This window comes from Leptodactylus fuscus, chromosome 1 (genome assembly GCF_031893055.1).
Source record: "Leptodactylus fuscus isolate aLepFus1 chromosome 1, aLepFus1.hap2, whole genome shotgun sequence".
Taxonomy (NCBI): domain Eukaryota; kingdom Metazoa; phylum Chordata; class Amphibia; order Anura; family Leptodactylidae; genus Leptodactylus; species Leptodactylus fuscus.
The window spans coordinates 60,381,200-60,400,047 of NC_134265.1; the positions used below are offsets into that span (position 1 = coordinate 60,381,200).

At 43.3% G+C, this 18,848-nt stretch overlaps 1 pseudogene; it reads left to right on the plus strand.

Annotated features, from left to right (window-relative positions):
- The first annotated feature begins 230 nt into the window (after positions 1-230).
- Positions 231-1,352, plus strand: LOC142192735 (ceramide synthase 1 pseudogene; annotated as a pseudogene).
- The last annotated feature ends 17,496 nt before the right edge of the window (positions 1,353-18,848 follow it).

An 18,848-nucleotide genomic window follows, 5' to 3' on the forward strand; every position in this document is an offset into this window, starting at 1 on the left:
TGCCAATCAGGGGGAGGGCGATTCACTGCAGCCTCTGCCCCCGATTCACTGCTGCCCCTCCTCACAAATATCTATTCGGATGTGCCGATAAAGGTTATTTGATTTGATTTGAGAAGACTTGGGGCTGCCTCCTCCCACTGTCATCTCTGGGTTATGTGGACCTTCTCCTTCAGAGTGGTAGCCAATTCCTTGGAGCCCTTAAAGAATGCAAAGACTGTGGCTTTGAATCATCATGGGACACATTACATGCTCATGCTAATTTCACCTGGATGGAGTTTTTGTGTGTTGTTTTTTGTGCACTGGCATGGCCTGGACTACGCATGGCAACTACTAAATGGATTTTCCAACCATTTAGTAAATGGTGTCAGCTGTGGTCAAAAGAATCAGAAAAGGTCCCAGAAAGTGCATGGAAACTCCTCTTCTACAGTTGTTCGTGCTCTTACTGTTCATACCTTCTATTCTTCACTGAACACAACTTCTTTCATGACCCTCCTTCTACCTTCCACGGTTGGAAGTCAGGAGTAGCTGTCCCCAAGGAAATTGCATTTGTGTATTTCATCCAAGGCAGTTTCTATGCACACTCTACCTATGCTACTTTGTATATGGACGCATGGAGAAAAGACTCAGTTGTAATGCTAGTGTATCATCTGGTCATCTTTACTCTAATTTATTTTTCGTATGCTTTTCGATATCACAACATTGGAATTGTAGTACTTTTTCTTCATGATTTTAATGATATTTTGCTTGAATTCACCAAACTCAACATTTCCTTCAAAACACAAGGTGGAGCTTACCACAAAGTCAATGCCATTATTACAGATATATCTATTGTATTCAGTGTTAGCTGGTTCTGGTTCTGACTTTACTGGTTTCCTATAAAGGTCCTTTATGTTACATGCTGTTCCAGCCTTGAATCTAATCCAAACATCCTACTTTATTTTTTCTTCAATGTCCTATTATTCTTATTGACACTTATGAATATTTATTGATTTTTGTACGTTGTAATGTTTGTTGTGAAAGTGCTAACAGGCTAGGTTAGAGAAGTTAATGATGTCTGAGAATATGATAGTCCTGAAGATAAAAATCATGGTTCAGGATCACATCAAGACATCCACAATGCACAAGGACACTATGAATAGCAAGCAGTACATGTCAAATGAATATATAAAGAAAAAGAGAGTGTAACAATGCCATGGTGTGGTCCCAATGTCCATCCTATGAAGGGTTATCCAGCCTTTTATTGTCAGCGATGTGTTACAATGAACTGTTTTTTTTTTCTTTTTTTAATTTAACTACTGTATTGTTAGAGCCTCAACATAATTCACCTCGAAACCTCAAGTAGTTAATGTATTTTTGGCCATTAACATTTCAATATTGTTTAAAAGATACAGTTAACACTATCAATGTTGAAATATTTCTTAATATATTTATAACAAAAGATAAAAAATCAAGAGCACGTTTATACTCTCGGCTATGAAGTTTTAATGTGCATTAAATAAGGGTCTGACAAAGGGGGATGAATTCTCTTTAGTATAAAGTAAGTAAGCTATAGAGCAAGTGCTGTTAAATACTTAGAAGTGTTTGGGATTAGAAAAAAAGAGGTGTTTAGCATTGCACGCCACCATGTTCATTTGAGTGGTGCTGAGCCGCAGTACCTTACATGGACAAATGTGGCACTGTTTGTTGAAGAACAAAAAAGATCCTTTTTTTTTAAATATCGGACAAGAATTTTAACCAAAATATTAAACTTATTCAGAATTTACATTCAGTTACTGTTACAAAAGAAATATATAAATGCCTTTTTGTATTGTATTGTTATTTCTTTTTCTGTTTTATTTGGTATAAATAAAGGATTTATATATATATAAAAAAAAAAAATACATTTATGTTTACATTAGATAATATCACATGGTAACCTGTACCAATATAATCTATTCAGGGTTTTTTTCTGTTCTTATATTTCACAGCTGGCTGTTGTTTGTTTAGATTGTAGTGTTGCATTGGCAGGGTCAGCGTCATAGATTATATATTCCACATACAGACTTTAAAAGACCTTACCAACTATTACAATCTTTTCCTGCCATTTTCTAGATTCCACTGTCTGGTTTTCTTTTAATTGTTTAGAATCCAAATTTTTCTTTTTCTCCAATAAATATTTATTATACTGTTGATATATAACTGGGTTGAGCATCTTTCTTTTAGCCATGTGCTTTTTGTTTCTCTTTTCATATCACATGCTTGCGTCTGCTCTGGAGAGTGTAAAAAGAAAATATATTGTCAAAAAACCGCTCAAACCCAAAAAATAAACGAAGAAGGAATGGAAAACATACTTGTGTAGGCTGCTCCGGATAGATCCCCGACTGAAGAGGATGTGATGTACAATGAATAATAAATAAAACCTCCAGTGCCAAGGTTTGTAGATTAAAATTTCACCTTTACACCACATCCAATTAAAATTGTATATACAATGGATCCGTTTAGTAATACAAAAGCATAGCTTACGCGTTTCGGGGCTGCATAATATGCCCCTTACTCATAGCCTGGCATAAAGTCAAAAACTGGCTGAGACACCAAGGGGTTAAACCCACAGACATGCTGAGTATGGGCATGGCTGTGATTGGCCAGGCAGGACATGTGACCCCTCTGTATAAGAGGCAGGATCACAGGCCCTGTCACCATTCCAGCTATTCAGGGAGAGAAGCTGATGCTGTGAGGGACAGTTAGCCTAGAAATAAGAAGTGTCCTTTTCAGGGCAGTGACAATGAATTGTAGTGATCTCTTTATATCCCCTAAATATCTCACAATAACAGCCTGGATGTTGTGGAGGTTGTCCTTTCCTTTTATACCCCCCCCCCCCTACAATGTCCTCTGAAATCCCATAATAAGATCATGGATATGCTGGGACTTGTGGTTCAATATGTTTGCTCGCTTTTTAACCTCTCTCTGTAAAGTTCTCATATATCCACAATACACTCAACAGACAGGGACTTGTACAGCCTGGGACGTGTAGTTCTCCATTATTCCCCTCTCTAAAATGTTTAATGATCTATCTTAACAATAGTCTTGTTATGCTGAGACTTGTAGTTCTCCCTTCTGATACCCCGTTTTCTGTAATGTCTGATATCCTGTAAGAACAGACTGGACATATTGGGGACTGTAGGTCCTTTTATAATACCTTTCCTATAATGTTTTCTGATATCCCATTATAACAGCCTGGACATGCTGGGCAATGAACGTCGGCCTCTGACAGATTCCAATAACTATAATTGTATCTGATGGGTTTCTACGAGACAACTGGCATTTTACCAGTCAAAATAGTGCAGCCTCCGCTATTGTAGCCAGATGTGAACGGAGACTTATTAGATCCTGTGGCAGCTGAGGTGTGTAATATGAGGTCAGTGTTATCAGAAGTGTATATTGCGATGTTCTGCAGGGAGTCTCAGGAGCCCCCATTCTAATGATGATATGGGCCCTCAGTATTAATACATTTATTATCTATACTATAAGAAGATGATAAATGTTTGTCATGGGATTACCCCTGAAAATAAAGCCCCCCCCCACCCATTCTAAAATACAATAATAATATGTATAAATAATATATAATTACATCATCTCTGTAGTTCTGTTATAAGTGGAAATCAGAAAAAGGCCAAAGTCAAACTGTAATTTTTAGTTATGTTTATATTTAGGGAAAGGATAAGGAAAATGGACAGGAAGATATTTTGTTTTGCTTATGGGAAAGATTATGAAAAGTTTGTATTTATATTTGTGGGGGGGATTGGAGAGGATTTACTTTATTTTATTTATTTATTTAATAAACTGAATGTTTATTGGGGGTGATAGTGTGCAATCACCTATCACATGGTAGACAATACTGCTGAGTAGCATCATCGGAGTTCAGGCTGGTTGTACACAAATACTGGCCAGAGCCCTCAATCTGTATACCTTTGCTCTCCTAGATAGGGATCCTTGGTGACTTTTGGTGTTCAATATCAGCATGGCTAAAAATAAAATATGAACAATTGTTAGATCCTCAAATATCTCATTTCTTTATAATCAGGTTATTTCTATCACTGATATTATATTGTATTATTATTCTTCACAGTGTTTTTAACCTTAAAAAAGTGTGTTCTTATAGGAGCCCTCCAGTTTGGCATGCCATCCAAAGCTACAGTCCAAGATTAAGTCGTCATCTTCTGTAACTTCTATACATCTCAAGCCCTGGACTACCTTGAGGATGAGGGAAGAAGGAGCTAATCCAAACAGCAGTAACCAAACTGTGATAGATTAAGAATGGACCAGCACTTACAAATTTATATTGATGTAGATAAGTTCCTTGTATTGATTTATTAACCCTTTCACTGCCAAGGGTCTCTGGAAATTTTGCACCTCCAGTAGCCAGAGCAATTTTCACAGTTTTAAGATGGATAAATCAAAGCTAAATTGCAACATTAAAAAATCATCCACCCCCCATACCTATATATTTTTAAAGTAGACACCTGCAGCATTGTCAGAATGCCACTTGGTACTTGATTCTTTTTTTTCTTATGAAACAATAGAATACAACATACTAAAAAAAAATTTTAAAGACTGCAACACAACCACAGGGTGGCCACACTTATACACACATAGCTGATCAAATAGTGACGCAATGCCATTGAACAATATTGTCTTGAAAAGCTAATTATCTTATGCCACACATCTGGACTTTTCATCTAGGAGTAAAGGTAGGAAAGGACAACCTTTATATACTATATAAATAATTACAAATATTTTAGGGAGCATCTTCTTTTTATCACTAAATCTTCATTTTCTCCCATTTATGTTGAAGCAATACTTTTTGCCTGCGTTTATAGAATAAAAGTCTAGGGAGATGAATGTGAATATTCAGTTTGGAAATTACATAAGTGTATGACGCATAGCAGTCAGAAGATTTATTAGATACAAGCTTTCTGCCCACACAGTGTGTCCTGTACAGACTCCTCTTGGGAAGAACAAAAGCTGACAGTAGCGCTTGAGAGTTGTCAGAATAATTATCCTATGTTGATAACATGAGACTCTGGTTATTACATGAATGCCCCAATGTGTTTTGTCTCTAACTCAATTTTAGATACGCCAAGCTTGAATTGACCTGCTAATGGCTTAGTTAAATTTACTTTTGCACTTTGCTTCAGTTGACAAATAAACCCAAACACAGTAACTTCTGTTTCTCAATAAACTATGTAAACTGATGTGTTCAACACCATCGCCTTTGGATGTTTTTAAACATTTCGCCTACTTAGTGCTAAACAACAAAACGATAGAACACATAAAGAAAGCTGTAAAGCAGAAAGGAATCTCTTCTTTGTGCTACGTTGTTTTGAGAGTCCTTTGAAAGTCTGTTTTATACAAGACCATCAACTTTTAACAGTAAAAGCCAGATAATATGACATGAACTGTACTTTGGCAAGAGGTAATGTTATAAACATTATAAACAACAGTCTAGACAATACCTAAAAATGGGCTATTTTTCCTTTTTTTGAGGTAAGCAAGCTAGAATAAGTTTCACCTTTGTAACATTATACATGTACTGCAAACATAGTCAGTAAAGCTTTTTGCTTTAGATAATACTATTTAAGATTTCTGCAACCAGCACTAAGAAGAACTTACTGCAAACTGTTTTATTATTGAGGTCAGTGTAGAGAATGGACCAGAATTACTATTGTGCCTATGACTAGACACTGTTGCTAACATGGCGCACCTTTGATGCAGTTTTGTGCATCTGATACATCTTAGCACATCTAATTTGGGTTTAAAGGGATCCTATCATTCAATCACTTTTTTTTCTAACACGTCGGAATAGTCTTAAGAAAGGCTATTTGTCTCCTAGCTTTTGTTGTCTTCTCCACGCCGTCGTTTGCCTAATATCCCGTTTTTTCTCGGTATGTAAATGAGTTCTTTTGCAGTACTGGGGAAGGGCCCCAGCTCTCAAACAGCCCTGGGGGTGGCCCCAATGCTGCCAGATAACTCTCTCCAGCGCCGCCTCCTCTTCTTCTGCAGCAAGGTCTTCACCGCATCTTCTTCCAGTGGCGGCTTGTAACTTCTAGGCCTCAGGCCTAGGACAAGCCAACTGCGCATGCCCGCCGGCCACAAGAAAATGGCCGCTTAAATACTATGTAAGCGGCCATTTTTCTTGTGGCCGCGAGCATGCACAGTTGGCTTGTCCTAGGCCTTTTCTGAAAGGCCTTAGTGGCCTGGCAGATCCAATATAATTTACTCCAGGAATTGGTTTAAATAATGGAATAGAATTGCATGTATTGTAGACGCAGGGCAGGACGTGCCTAATTTATTAAAGGTATGCTGTATTTCCATTCCAGTACACAGGGGATCAAGACTGGTGAAGGAAATGCCAGTCTTGATAAATATCCTTATTGCAGGTTTGTTTGTTGTTTGCTTTTTCCACACCACTAGAAATTAGTGAATTTCCTGATATTAGTTCAGGTCTTTTTTTTGTTTGCTGGCAGATTTGATTGAGTTTGAAAAAATTAAAAGTGCCTTAATTATCTCATTCTTTGTGGTATAATATCACAGCTTCAAAAAAGTCCAAAAGTAATTCTTGCTTGTTTACCTGCTTTTAGTGATAAGAACCCAGACCACATGACCTAAACCAGCAAAAACAGCAGTCATTAATCTGTAAAGAAAATAAAAATTGAAAGAAGTATGAGGTAGTATGTCCAAATAGTAGGAAGTACAGGTTGCCCTAACCCTCGCCCAAATAGTAGAGGACACAACTTTATAGTAATTGTAAATATATATCCTCAGCTGCTGGCTGGCCAGTCCTGGAATTGGCACTATGTAATGGAGTTTTTAGGCCCCACATTGAGGAAACACTTTTTTTTGTTGCAGATTTTGTTGCGGTTTTTTGAGTCAAAGCCAGGAGTGGATTGAGCAAAAGATTGAAGTATAAGTGCTGCCTGTATATTTCCAATTCCTTTTATAGCCACTCCTTGTGGTGGGCACAATCGTAGCCTTCGCTCAAATTCCATTTTTAGTTTTAGCCTAGATTGTAGTTTTAGCCAAGATTGTAGTTTTTTTTTTTTAGCCAAGAGATTGCAGGTTCTGTAGGACAGCAGGTACCTCAGTCTTGTCTGAACTGAATACAGTCCAAAATGGCGCCTGTAGACAAAAGGGGTGGGTTTTCGGCCATGCCCTGTGGGCTGGCTAATTAAAAAATGGGCTGGTGAAAAATATCTATTAAGTAAGTTCCCCCTAGTGGTCACTTCAAGCTGGCAGGCTTTAAAAAAAATCTAAGGCATTTTCTGAAATCTGAAAAAAAGTGAGTAAATGGCACTTGATAAATATTCTGCCTCTCCAGTAATGCTGCTGTAGTGGCCATCATTGGTCTCTGGGTACTTTTGGTACTTTTGCTGCAGCTGTGTCCTACTATTTCTATAAGTGACTGCTGCAGCCAATCAGAAGTCAGCATCACAGCTACCAGTCATAGGGTACATTCTGACCTTTGCTATAGAACCTTATGATATCTGTATACACCTATGGACAACCTATGTACAGTAAGAGCAATAGATTTATGTGATAATGTATATATTTCATATAACAATTTATGATGCTATATTCAGAATCATGACATTTATCGGATTATAGACATTGCAGTATTTGTATACAATAAAGAACCTCAAGGTTTAAGCTCATTTACAGAATAGAGAGATTGGTTGTTGACTGTTTTTAATAACTAGGACATGCAGTATTTGCATAAGATAGAAATACAGGTGTTGGAAAATCCATAGCTATATAGCTGTCTGACAGACCTAGGGCATGGCAAGAAAGTTTCGAAATCTTGTCATGACATTGTGAGACCTTTGTGATCAGTCAGTGAATAGCCCCCAGTGCTGGGCGGTTGCTGTAAGTCCACAGCTGCGGTAGAATAGCTACAGGAGCAAATCTGTCATTCTCTTTCCTCATTGCTGCTGACAGAAGGAAAAATGTCACCTCCTTTTAGCAAAAACAAGGCAGCACATAAGAAGTAGCCTTGTGGACACTGCTGGAGCAATTGTAAGCAGTTTTCAATTTCTAAGAGGACATAAAATGGAGGAGATGTACAGTAAATACTAGATATAACAGATTATCACAAAAGCATTGCTATCAGTTTTATTTAATAAAATATAAAAAGTGGGGCATCCTACTTTTATAGGGATTGTCCAATATAAGCATGGCCATACAGTCTGAAAAGCCCAATGACTAACAGCATCTGATAAGAGCTGTGACCAGGAGCAATTCAGTTCTTAGTTTGCCCATCTTTATCAGTATGCCATTTAAAATGTGGTGACTTGATGGTACAGTCAATGACAGATGGCTCCAGCACTATTGGCATCCTATAGCCATGAGGTTGCACCAGGAATAGGCATAGGGGTACTTGCTGGTTAGATTTTTTTAATGATATTAATGGGGTTGTGTAAGATTGTTAGGACAGTGCAGCAGGTGCGGCCATGGTATCAGGGCCGCAACCTCTTCCGCTGTAGCTGTTCCCTCCAGCATGCATGGGGTTAATTCCCTTGCAGCCAATAGGCGTGGTTGGTCTGATGACTGACATTGGTGTTAGTCTATTGGCATCTGGCTTTGGCACCTGGGCTGGCTGATCGGTCCCGCCTTCCCTCCATTTAAGGAGGCTGGTTTGAACGCCGGGTGCTCTAGTCTCAAACCTCAATTGTGTACACGTCTATGCAATCCTTAGTTGGCAGAATACTGCCTTAGTTAGACAGTTAGGGAAAATTTCCCCTTTATGGGTTAAAATTGTGGGTACCCTTTCCCTAGTCAGATTGCGGGAATCTTCTACCTAGCTAGTCTGCTACCTGTGGTTCTACAGCTGCAGGTGGCTCTGGTGTGGGTGCAGCTCAGTGAGCTACTGGGAGCTGTCTTAGTTTGATTTGTGTTAGTCTTGCAGTGCAGTAACTGCAAGACTTTAGTATCCATTTAGCGGTTCTGCAGTGGCAACTCCCCTGTGAAGTAACAGGGAGCACTTAGTTGTGGTGTAGCCCGGCAGTGAGGTTAACTGTCGTGCCTAGTTCACACCACTGTGCCCTGCGTTTCAGAGCCCAGAAGGCTCCACAGGCTTTTGTTTATTTTTTTTTTAACAAGCCTGCCCATCATAACAAATGTGAAATGTAGAAAACAGGGCACTCACCTACCACGGGATACATAAAACATTCGTTTTTATTTCATCCTCTTTAAAAAAGGGTCAAACCTTGACCATCGGGGTACAGAAGACGGAATGATGCAAAGAAACAGGCAGCGACGATCGTTTCGTGCTTAGTGCACTTCGTCAGGCTTCCTTCAACTGCTAGCAACATCATTGATTTATCCAGATGGAACAGGCCAACACGCCTACTTTTGACCTTACTACACCCAAGTTCAGATAATTACATTCATCAGTTAAAAACAAGTTAAAATACACAATCGATGTAATGTGGATAACATGTAATACATCATACATTATTAGCCTCAATTTGTGACATTTTTCTCTATAGAGCGTAATTCTTTTATTAAATGTGCACCAATTAGCGCTACCCCTAATTCACCTTCCGCCACCAGCACATCTATACAACGGATCTATAAAAGGGAACTACATTGCTATTCCTATACTGAAACTGTAACATTTGTCATGATCCCTGATTATCAATCTATTAGAGACGAACCCAAACAGGAACTACATACATAAACTACCTTTATCCTCGTTCCTGTGCTATGGGGCAGGGAAAGTAACCTAGCCTACTCCAAACTCCTCACCTTCATTCTTTTAAATAATATAGGACTAAACAACGTTATTCCGTTTAGGTCTATAGCAGTCTCTTGTTGTCTACACCTAATTCCCTATACCACAGGATTATAAACGCCTATCGAAAAAAGAAGCTGAGTAAATTTGTCTAGCTACGTATATCAATCTATGGAAAACTATAACGGATCGTACCAGATATCGCTAGATGTAAACAGCCGGGAATTTTTGCCAATACTGACACAAGATTGTGAATACAAGCGTTGTCGCAGTAGTGCCGCTGACTATTTTGTTCTTTGCCATCATAACAAAGATTCACTAGAATGGCAATGAGCTGCAATGCCACTCCTAACAATGAGACGTTTCTAAAAAAAATCTTCAACTTTTGCTTTTGAGACTCAGAGAATTAAATTTGTGCCACAGTTTTGGGACAAGAAGAGTTTTAGGGGCATTAACAGAAATTACATCATTTGTGGGAACATGGTAGTAGAATGCTTTTTATCTAAAATATCTATATTATCCAGGTAGATTTAAGTGTTAACTTGCACTTGCTATTTGGCGCTTTTGCTATGTATTTGAAGTTTCTCTCTGTCTGATATCAATAAATGTATCTGACACAATAAGAAGCTGGAAGATTAGCTGAATCAAGTGAACATCAAGCTGTAGAGATCATCTCTTAATGGAGGCTTTTGTCTGTCACAATCACAAGAATCCTAAGAGCGGCTTAGCCTTGTGTATTAGGTGCTGAAAACATGAATACCAAGCAAGAATTCCATATAACTTATGCCATTTCTAAGTTTTTAAGAGACGTCTTATACAGTACATTTCCAATTTAGATCATTGCTGGAAAATGTAGAAACTCTTTTTTTTCCCCAAAGTAGAAAGTATGATTTAAAGGGACGCTATTATCAAAATGACATAAGAATATCTAAAGGCTTCCTTGAAATAAATGCATTTTCCCACCAATGACATGTATCCTGAATAGAACGTATTTAAAAAAAGAAGACAAATGGATGGCACTGCCTGTTCTTAGACAGCAATAGATCACTTCAAAAATTCGCACCCATAGGATAGATCAAGACCCAATTGACAAATGGGCTGTGAAGAATTAGGTGGTGCTCAACATTCCAAGGAAAAACACAAGTATATAATGTTCTTAGAAGAGAGTAAAGGAAGGGCACTCACCAATTGATGTATCTTCTTAAAATCAAATCCTTTTTATTAGGTACATTTAAAAACAGTCTTTTGGGAGGGAGGAATAACATTATAGGCGAAAAGAAAAGGCAACAGCTGTTTTGCGTTCCTCAGAGCACTTTTTTAAGCCTTAAATTGCATTTAAGGCTTGATAAAGCGTTCTGAGGAACGCAAAACGGCTGTTGCCTCTTCTTTTCGCCTATAATGTTATTCCTCCCTCCTAAAAGGCTGTTTTTAAATGTACCTAATAAAAAGGATTTGATTTTAAGAAAATACATCAATTGGTGAGTGCCCTTCCTTTACTCTCTTCTAAGAACATTGTATCCTGAACAGTGGTGTAACTAGGAATGCCGGGGGTCCCAAGGCGAACTTTTGACATGGGGCCCCCCGACCGACCCCGAAAACCTCGACTGACCCCCTCCTGCGCATTCCTGCGCACTCTATTATGTCCCATTGTGGCCCCTTCACACAGTATTATCCCCCATAGTGGCCCCTGCACACAGTATTATCCCCCATAGTGGCCCCTGCACACAGTATTATCCCCCATAGTGGCTCCTGCACACAGTATTATCCCCCATAGTGGCCCCTGCACACAGTATTATCCCCCATAGTGGCCCCTGCACACAGTATTATCCCCCATAGTGGCCCCTGCACACAGTATTATGCCCCATAGTGGCCCCTGCACACACTATTATTCCCCATAGTGGCCCCTGCACACACTATTATCCCCCATAGTGGCCCCTGCACACAGTATTATCCCCCATAGTGGCTCCTGCACACAGTATTATCCCCCATAGTGGCCCCTGCACACAGTATTATCCTCTATAGGGGCCCCTGCACACAGTATTATGTCCCATAGTGGCCCCTGCACACACTATTATCCCCCATAGTGGCCCCTGGACACTGTATTAGCCCCAATAGTGGCTCCTGCACACAGTATTATCCCCCATAGTGGCCCCTGCACACTGTATTATGTTCCATAGTGGCCCCTGCACACAGTATTATGTCCCATAGTCGCCCCTGCACACAGTATTATGTCCCACTATGGACACCAATAAACAATTATTATACTACGATTATTATACCCAGAGTATAATAATCGGAGACCCAGGGGGAGAAAAACATAAAAAAACCCTCTGTTACTCACCTATCTCCCGGCTCCTACGCTGTCGGCCTCCGAAGTAGTCGATCTTCAATTACGTCAAATGTCACATGACCTGTGACGCAGGCCGGGGTCATGAGACGTCAGACGACTAGACCGAAGTCTGCAAGGATCGTGGAGAGGTAAGTAACAGTTGTTTCTTACCTCTCCCGGACCGCCGATCATTATACTCGGGGGTCCAAAAAGACCCTGAGTATAATGATAGCAGTGGTAGCGGCCCCTAATGTCCCGTCCCTATGGCAGCAGCCTCTGCTTGCTATGGCGGTAGTTACGCCACTGATCCTGAATAGGACTGGGAATTTCAGACATCTTGCAATTTGTCACATGGGAAATAAGTGAATGCCATCTTGTAGCATTCAAGTACTTTATCATAATTTTTATAGATATAAAACCTGAGACAAACCTCTGAGTAAACATTTCCATTTCCTGATATAGACCAAAACAATAAATCCAACGACAATGCTACAATTCTACCATCAATTGCCCTGTATACAGCATATGTCCAGGTATAACTTTGTGTGATGTAGGATTCTATTTATTGTCATCTGTAACCTGTCATAAAAATGAAGCTACAAAATAACTGAAAGAAGTTAAAGATGTCAACTGGAATAGTTGAGAAATATTGAAAAATTTTCGGAAACCATGAGATATATATAATTCTACACTGAAGATGATGACAATCTGTTCTCAACTGAAAAATGACAAATATTGCAGTGTTTTACACTGGGTTTAGCATTGTTGAGTTAAAGTGGACATCATGTAAAAAATCAAATGCAAACACTGTTTCCTATATGAATAGTAAGGTAAACTATCAAAGTAGGTATATGGGAGTAAGATCAAAGCTCTTAAAAACATACAGGACTCTAATACTCTTGTGTTTTGCTTTTTCAACAGACTCAGTTTTAAGAAACAAACCCTGCTCACCTGAATCTAACGTTGTTTTCCCCATGTTGAACTGAATAACTGACCGTCAGACTCAGACACCCAGGACTCCCACAGATCAGCTTTTAGAAGAGACTAGAGATGAGCGAACACTAAAATGTTCGAGGTTCGAAATTCGATTCGAACAGCCGCTCAATGTTCGTGTGTTCGAATGGGTTTCGAACCCCATTATAGTCTATGGGGAACAGATACTCGTTAAGGGGGAAACCCAAATCCGTGTCTGGAGGGTCACCAAGTCCACTATGACACCCCAGAAAATGATGCCAACACCTCTGGAATGACACTGGGACAGCAGGGGAAGCATGTCTGGGGGCATCTAACACACCAAAGACCCTCTATTACCCCAACATCACAGCCTAACAACTACACACTTTACACACTCAATACCACATCTCTGACAGTAGGAAAACACCTTGAAACATGTGTATTTGGCACTTGCAGTGAGGAGAGCTTGTCACCAGCAGTGAATTTGGCCCTTGTAGTAAGTTGAGGTTGGCACCAACATTTGTTTTGAAAATCAGGGTGGATTGAGCCTCTAACCAGCAGAGTTTGGGCAAATTCATGGTGGAGGGAGCCTCTAAACACCCCAGTTTGGGCAAATTCATGGTGGAGGGAGCCTCTAAAAACCCCAGTTTGGACCAATTCATGGTGGAGGGAGCCTCTAACCAGCCCAGTGTGGGCAAATTCATGGTGGAGGGAGCCTCTAAAAAACCCAGTTTGGACCAATTCATGGTGGAGGGAGCCTCTAACCAGCCCAGTTTGGGCAAATTCATGGTGGAGGGAGCCTCTAAAAAACCCAGTTTGGACCAATTCATGGTGGAGGGAGCCTCTAACCAGCCCAGTTTGGGCAAATTCATGGTGGAGGGAGCCTCTAAAAAACCCAGTTTGGACCAATTCATGGTGGAGGGAGCCTCTAACCAGCCCAGTTTGGGCAAATTCATGGTGGAGGGAGCCTCTAAAAAACCCAGTTTGGACCAATTCATGGTGGAGGGAGCCTCTAACCAGCCCAGTTTGGGCAAATTCATGGTGGAGGGAGCCTCTAAACAGCCCAGTTTGGGCAAATTCATGGTGGAGGGCGCCTCTAACCAGCCCAGTTTGGACCAATTAATGGTGGAGGGAGCCTCTAACCAGCCCAGTTTGGACCAATTAATGGTGGAGGGAGCCTCTAACCAGCCCAGTTTGGACCAATTAATGGTGGAGGGAGCCTCTAACCAGCCCAGTTTGGACCAATTAATGGTGGAGGGAGCCTCTAAAAACCCCAGTTTGGACCAATTCATGGTGGAGGGAGCCTCTAACCAGACCAGTTTGGGCAAATTCATGGTGGAGGGAGCCTCTAAACAGCCCAGTTTGGGCAAATTCATGGTGGAGGGAGCCTCTAACCAGCCCAGTTTGGACCAATTAATGGTGGAGGGAGCCGCTAAACAGCCCAGTTTGGGCAAATTCATGGTGGAGGGAGCCTCTAAACAGCCCAGTTTGGACCAATTCATGGTGGAGGGAGCCTCTAAAAAACCCAGTTTGGACCAATTCATGGTGGAGGGAGCCTCTAAACAGCCCAGTTTGGGCAAATTCATGGTGGAGGGAGCCTCTAACCAGCCCAGTTTGGACCAATTAATGGTGGAGGGAGCCTCTAAACAGCCAAGTTTTGGGAAATTCATGGTGGAGGGAGCCTCTAACCAGCCCAGTTTGGACCAATTCATGGTGGAGGGAGCCTCTAAACAGCCCAGTTTGGGCAAATTCATGGTGGAGGGAGCCTCTAAAAAACCCAGTTTGGACCAATTCATGGTGGAGGGAGCCTCTAACCAGCCCAGTTTGGACCAATTAATGGTGGAGGGAGCCTCTAAACAGCCAAGTTTGGACCAATTCATGGTGGAGGGAGCCTCTAAAAACCCCAGTTTGGACCAATTCATGGTGGAGGGAGCCTCTAACCAGCCCAGTTTGGGCAAATTCATGGTGGAGGGAGCCTCTAAACAGCCCAGTTTGGGCAAATTAATGGTGGAGGGAGCCTCTAACCAGCCCAGTTTGGACCAATTAATGGTGGAGGGAGCCGCTAAACAGCCCAGTTTGAACCAATTCATGGTGGAGGGAGCCTCTAAAAACCCCAGTTTGGACCAAATCATGGTGGAGGGAGCCTCTAAAAAACCCAGTTTGGACCAATTCATGGTGGAGGGAGCCTCTAACCAGCCCAGTTTGGACCAATTAATGGTGGAGGGAGCCTCTAAACAGCCAAGTTTGGACCAATTCATGGTGGAGGGAGCCTCTAAAAACCCCAGTTTGGACCAATTCATGGTGGAGGGAGCCTCTAAAAACCCCAGTTTGGACCAATTCATGGTGGAGGGAGCCTCTAAAAACCCCAGTTTGGACCAATTCATGGTGGAGGGAGCCTCTAAAAAACCCAGTTTGGACCAATTCATGGTGGAGGGAGCCTCTAACCAGCCCAGTTTGGACCAATTCATGGTGGAGGGAGCCTCTAAAAACCCCAGTTTGGACCAATTCATGGTGGAGGGAGCCTCTAAACAGCCCAGTTTGGACCAATTCATGGTGGAGGGAGCCTCTAAAAACCCCAATTTGGACCAATTCATGGTGGAGGGAGCCTCTAACCAGCCCAGTTTGGACCAATTCATGGTGGAGGGAGCCTCTAACCAGCCCAGTTTGGGCAAATTCATGGTGGAGGGAGCCTCTAAAAACCCCAATTTGGACCAATTCATGGTGGAGGGAGCCTCTAAAAACCCCAGTTTGGACCAATTCATGGTGGAGGGAGCCTCTAAAAACCCCAGTTTGGACCAATTCATGGTGGAGGGAGCCTCTAAAAACCCCAGTTTGGACCAATTCATGGTGGAGGGAGCCTCTAAACAGCCCAGTTTGGACCAATTCATGGTGGAGGGAGCCTCTAAAAACCCCAATTTGGACCAATTCATGGTGGAGGGAGCCTCTAACCAGCCCAGTTTGGGCCAATTCATGGTGGAGGGAGCCTCTAACCAGCCCAGTTTGGGCAAATTCATGGTGGAGGGAGCCTCTAAAAACCCCAATTTGGACCAATTCATGGTGGAGGGAGCCTCTAAACAGCCCAGTTTTGGCAAATTCATGGTGGAGGGAGCCTCTAAAAACCCCAGTTTGGACCAATTCATGGTGGAGGGAGCCTCTAACCAGCCCAGTTTGGGCAAATTCATGGTGGAGGGAGCCTCTAAGCAGCAGAGTTGTGGGAAAGCAGGGTGGAGGGAGCCTCTAACCAGCAGAGTTGGTGGAAATCAGGGTGGAGGGAGCCTCTAACCAGCAGAGTTGGGGGAAATCATGTTGGAGGGAGCCTAGTATTAGCAGAATTGTGCAACGCTTATGGTGGATGAGTATGAGGATGCGGAGGAATTGGAGAGGTTGAGTACAGACATGGAGTTTCATGTTGGGGTGCTTTACACAGGTGGGCACAAAAATGAAGGCTCTATCCAGTGGTGGTTCATTTTTATCAAAGTGAGCTGGTCGGCACTCTCAGCTGACAGACGGGTGCGCTTGTCAGTGATGATGCCACCGGCTGCACTGAACACCCTCTCAGATAGGACGCTGGCGGCAGGACAGGACAGCACCTCCAAGGCATATAGGGCAAGTTCAAGCCACAGGTCCAACTTCGACACCCAATACGTGTAGGGCGCAGAGGGGTCGGAGAGGACAGGGCTGTGGTCGGAAAGGTATTCCCGCAACATGCGCCTATACTTCTCACGCCTGGTGACACTAGGACCCTCCGTGGCGGCACTTTGGCGAGGGGGTGCCATCAAGGTGTCCCAGACCTTAGACAGTGTGCCCCTCGTTTGTGTGGACCGGTGAGAACTTGGTTGCCTACTGGAGGAACTGCCCTCCCTGCCGCCAACGTCACATGCTGGAAACATCTCCATCATATTCTGCACCAATTGCCTGTGGCATGCATTGATGCGATTGGCCCTCCCCTCTACCGGAATAAAAGACGAGATGTTGTTTTTATACCGGGGGTCAAGGATAGCAAAGATTCAGTACTGGTTGTCCTCCATGATTTTGACAATACGCTTGTCGGTTGTAAAGCACCCCAACATGAACTCAGCCATGTCTGCCACAGTGTTAGTTGGCATGACTCCTCTGGCCCCACCGGAAAGTTCAATCTCCATTTCCTCCTCATCCTCCATGTCTACCCATCCGCGCTGCAACAATGGGACGATTCGAAGTTGCCCGGAAGCCTCCTGTATCACCATCACATCATCGGACAACTCTTCTTCCTCCTCCTCCTCCTCCTCCTCCTCCATTAAACGCAGTGAAGCGGACAGATGTGTGGACCTACTCTCCAGCTGTGACGGATCGGATGCTATCCCTAACTCCTCTGTGTGATCTGAGTTATCCCTGATGTCAATCAGGGATTCTCTCAGAACACACAAGAGCGGAATTGTAAGGCTCACCATCGCATCCTCAGAGCTCACCCTCCTTGTGGACTCCTCAAAGACCCGTAGGATGTCACAAAGGTCTCTCATCCATGGCCACTCATGGATGTGAAACTGAGGCAGCTGACTTTGTGGCACCCTAGGGTTTTGTAGCTGGTATTCCATCAAAGGTCTCTGCTGCTCAACCACTCTATTCAACATCTGAAACGTTGAGTTCCAGCGTGTGGGGACGTCGCACAAAAGCCGGTGTTGTGGCACATGCAGGCGTTGCTGGAGAGATTTTAAGCTAGCAGCGGCTACTGTCGACTTGCGAAAGTGGGCGCACATGCGCCGCACTTTCACCAGTAGCTCTGGAACATTGGGGTAGCTCTTTAGGAAACGTTGCACCACTAGGTTGAAGACGTGGGCCAGGCATGGAACATGTTGGAGTCCGGCAAGCTCCAGAGCTGCTACCAGGTTCCGGCCGTTATCACAAACGACCATGCCTGGGCCCAGGTGCAGCGGCTCAAACCATATTGCCGTCTCATCGAGGAGGGCATCCCTCACCTCGGAGGCAGTGTGCTGTCTGTCCCCCAAGCTGATCAGCTTCAGCACAGCCTGCTGACGTCTACCAACGCCAGTGCTGCAACGTTTCCAACTCGTAGCTGGGGTCAATCTAACAGCGGAGGAGGAGGCGGTGGCGGAGGAGGAGGCGGGTGGCGGAGGAGGAGGCGGTAGAGGAGGAGGAGGAGGGGGGTGTTCTTCTCGTGTCCCTGCCAGGAATGTTAGGCGGGGAGACGAGGTACACCGGGCCAGTTTGGGAAGCAGTCCCAGCCTCAACTACATTCACCCAGTGTGCCGTCAGTGAAATGTAGCGTCCCTGTCCGCATGCACTTGTCCACGCGTCGGTGGTCAAGTGGACCTTTGTGCAAAGCGCGGAACTAAGGGCCCGCCTGATGTTGAGTGACACGTGCTGGTGCAAGGCGGGGACGGCACACCGGGAGAAGTAGTGACGGCTAGGGACGGCATAGCGAGGTGCCGCAGTTGCCATCAGGTCCAGGAAGGCGGGAGTTTCAACAAGCCGGAACGCCAACATCTCCTGGGCCAGCAGTTTAGCGATGTTGGCGTTCAAGGCTTGCGCGTGTGGGTGGTTAGCAGTGTATTTCTGCCGCCGCTCCAATGTCTGAGAGATGGTGGGTTGTTGTAAAGAAACGCCTGATGGTGCCTTTGATGGTGCAGGAGAAGGAGATAAGACAGGACCAGGGGAGGATGAGGTAGAAGTCAACAAAGTGGCGGAGGCAGATGAAGTGGTGTCCTGGCTCGTCCTCTGGAGTGCATCGCCAGCACAGTCAGCAGTGGCAGTGGCAGAGGCAGTGGCAGAGGCAGTGGCAGTGGCGTGAACGGCAGGCGG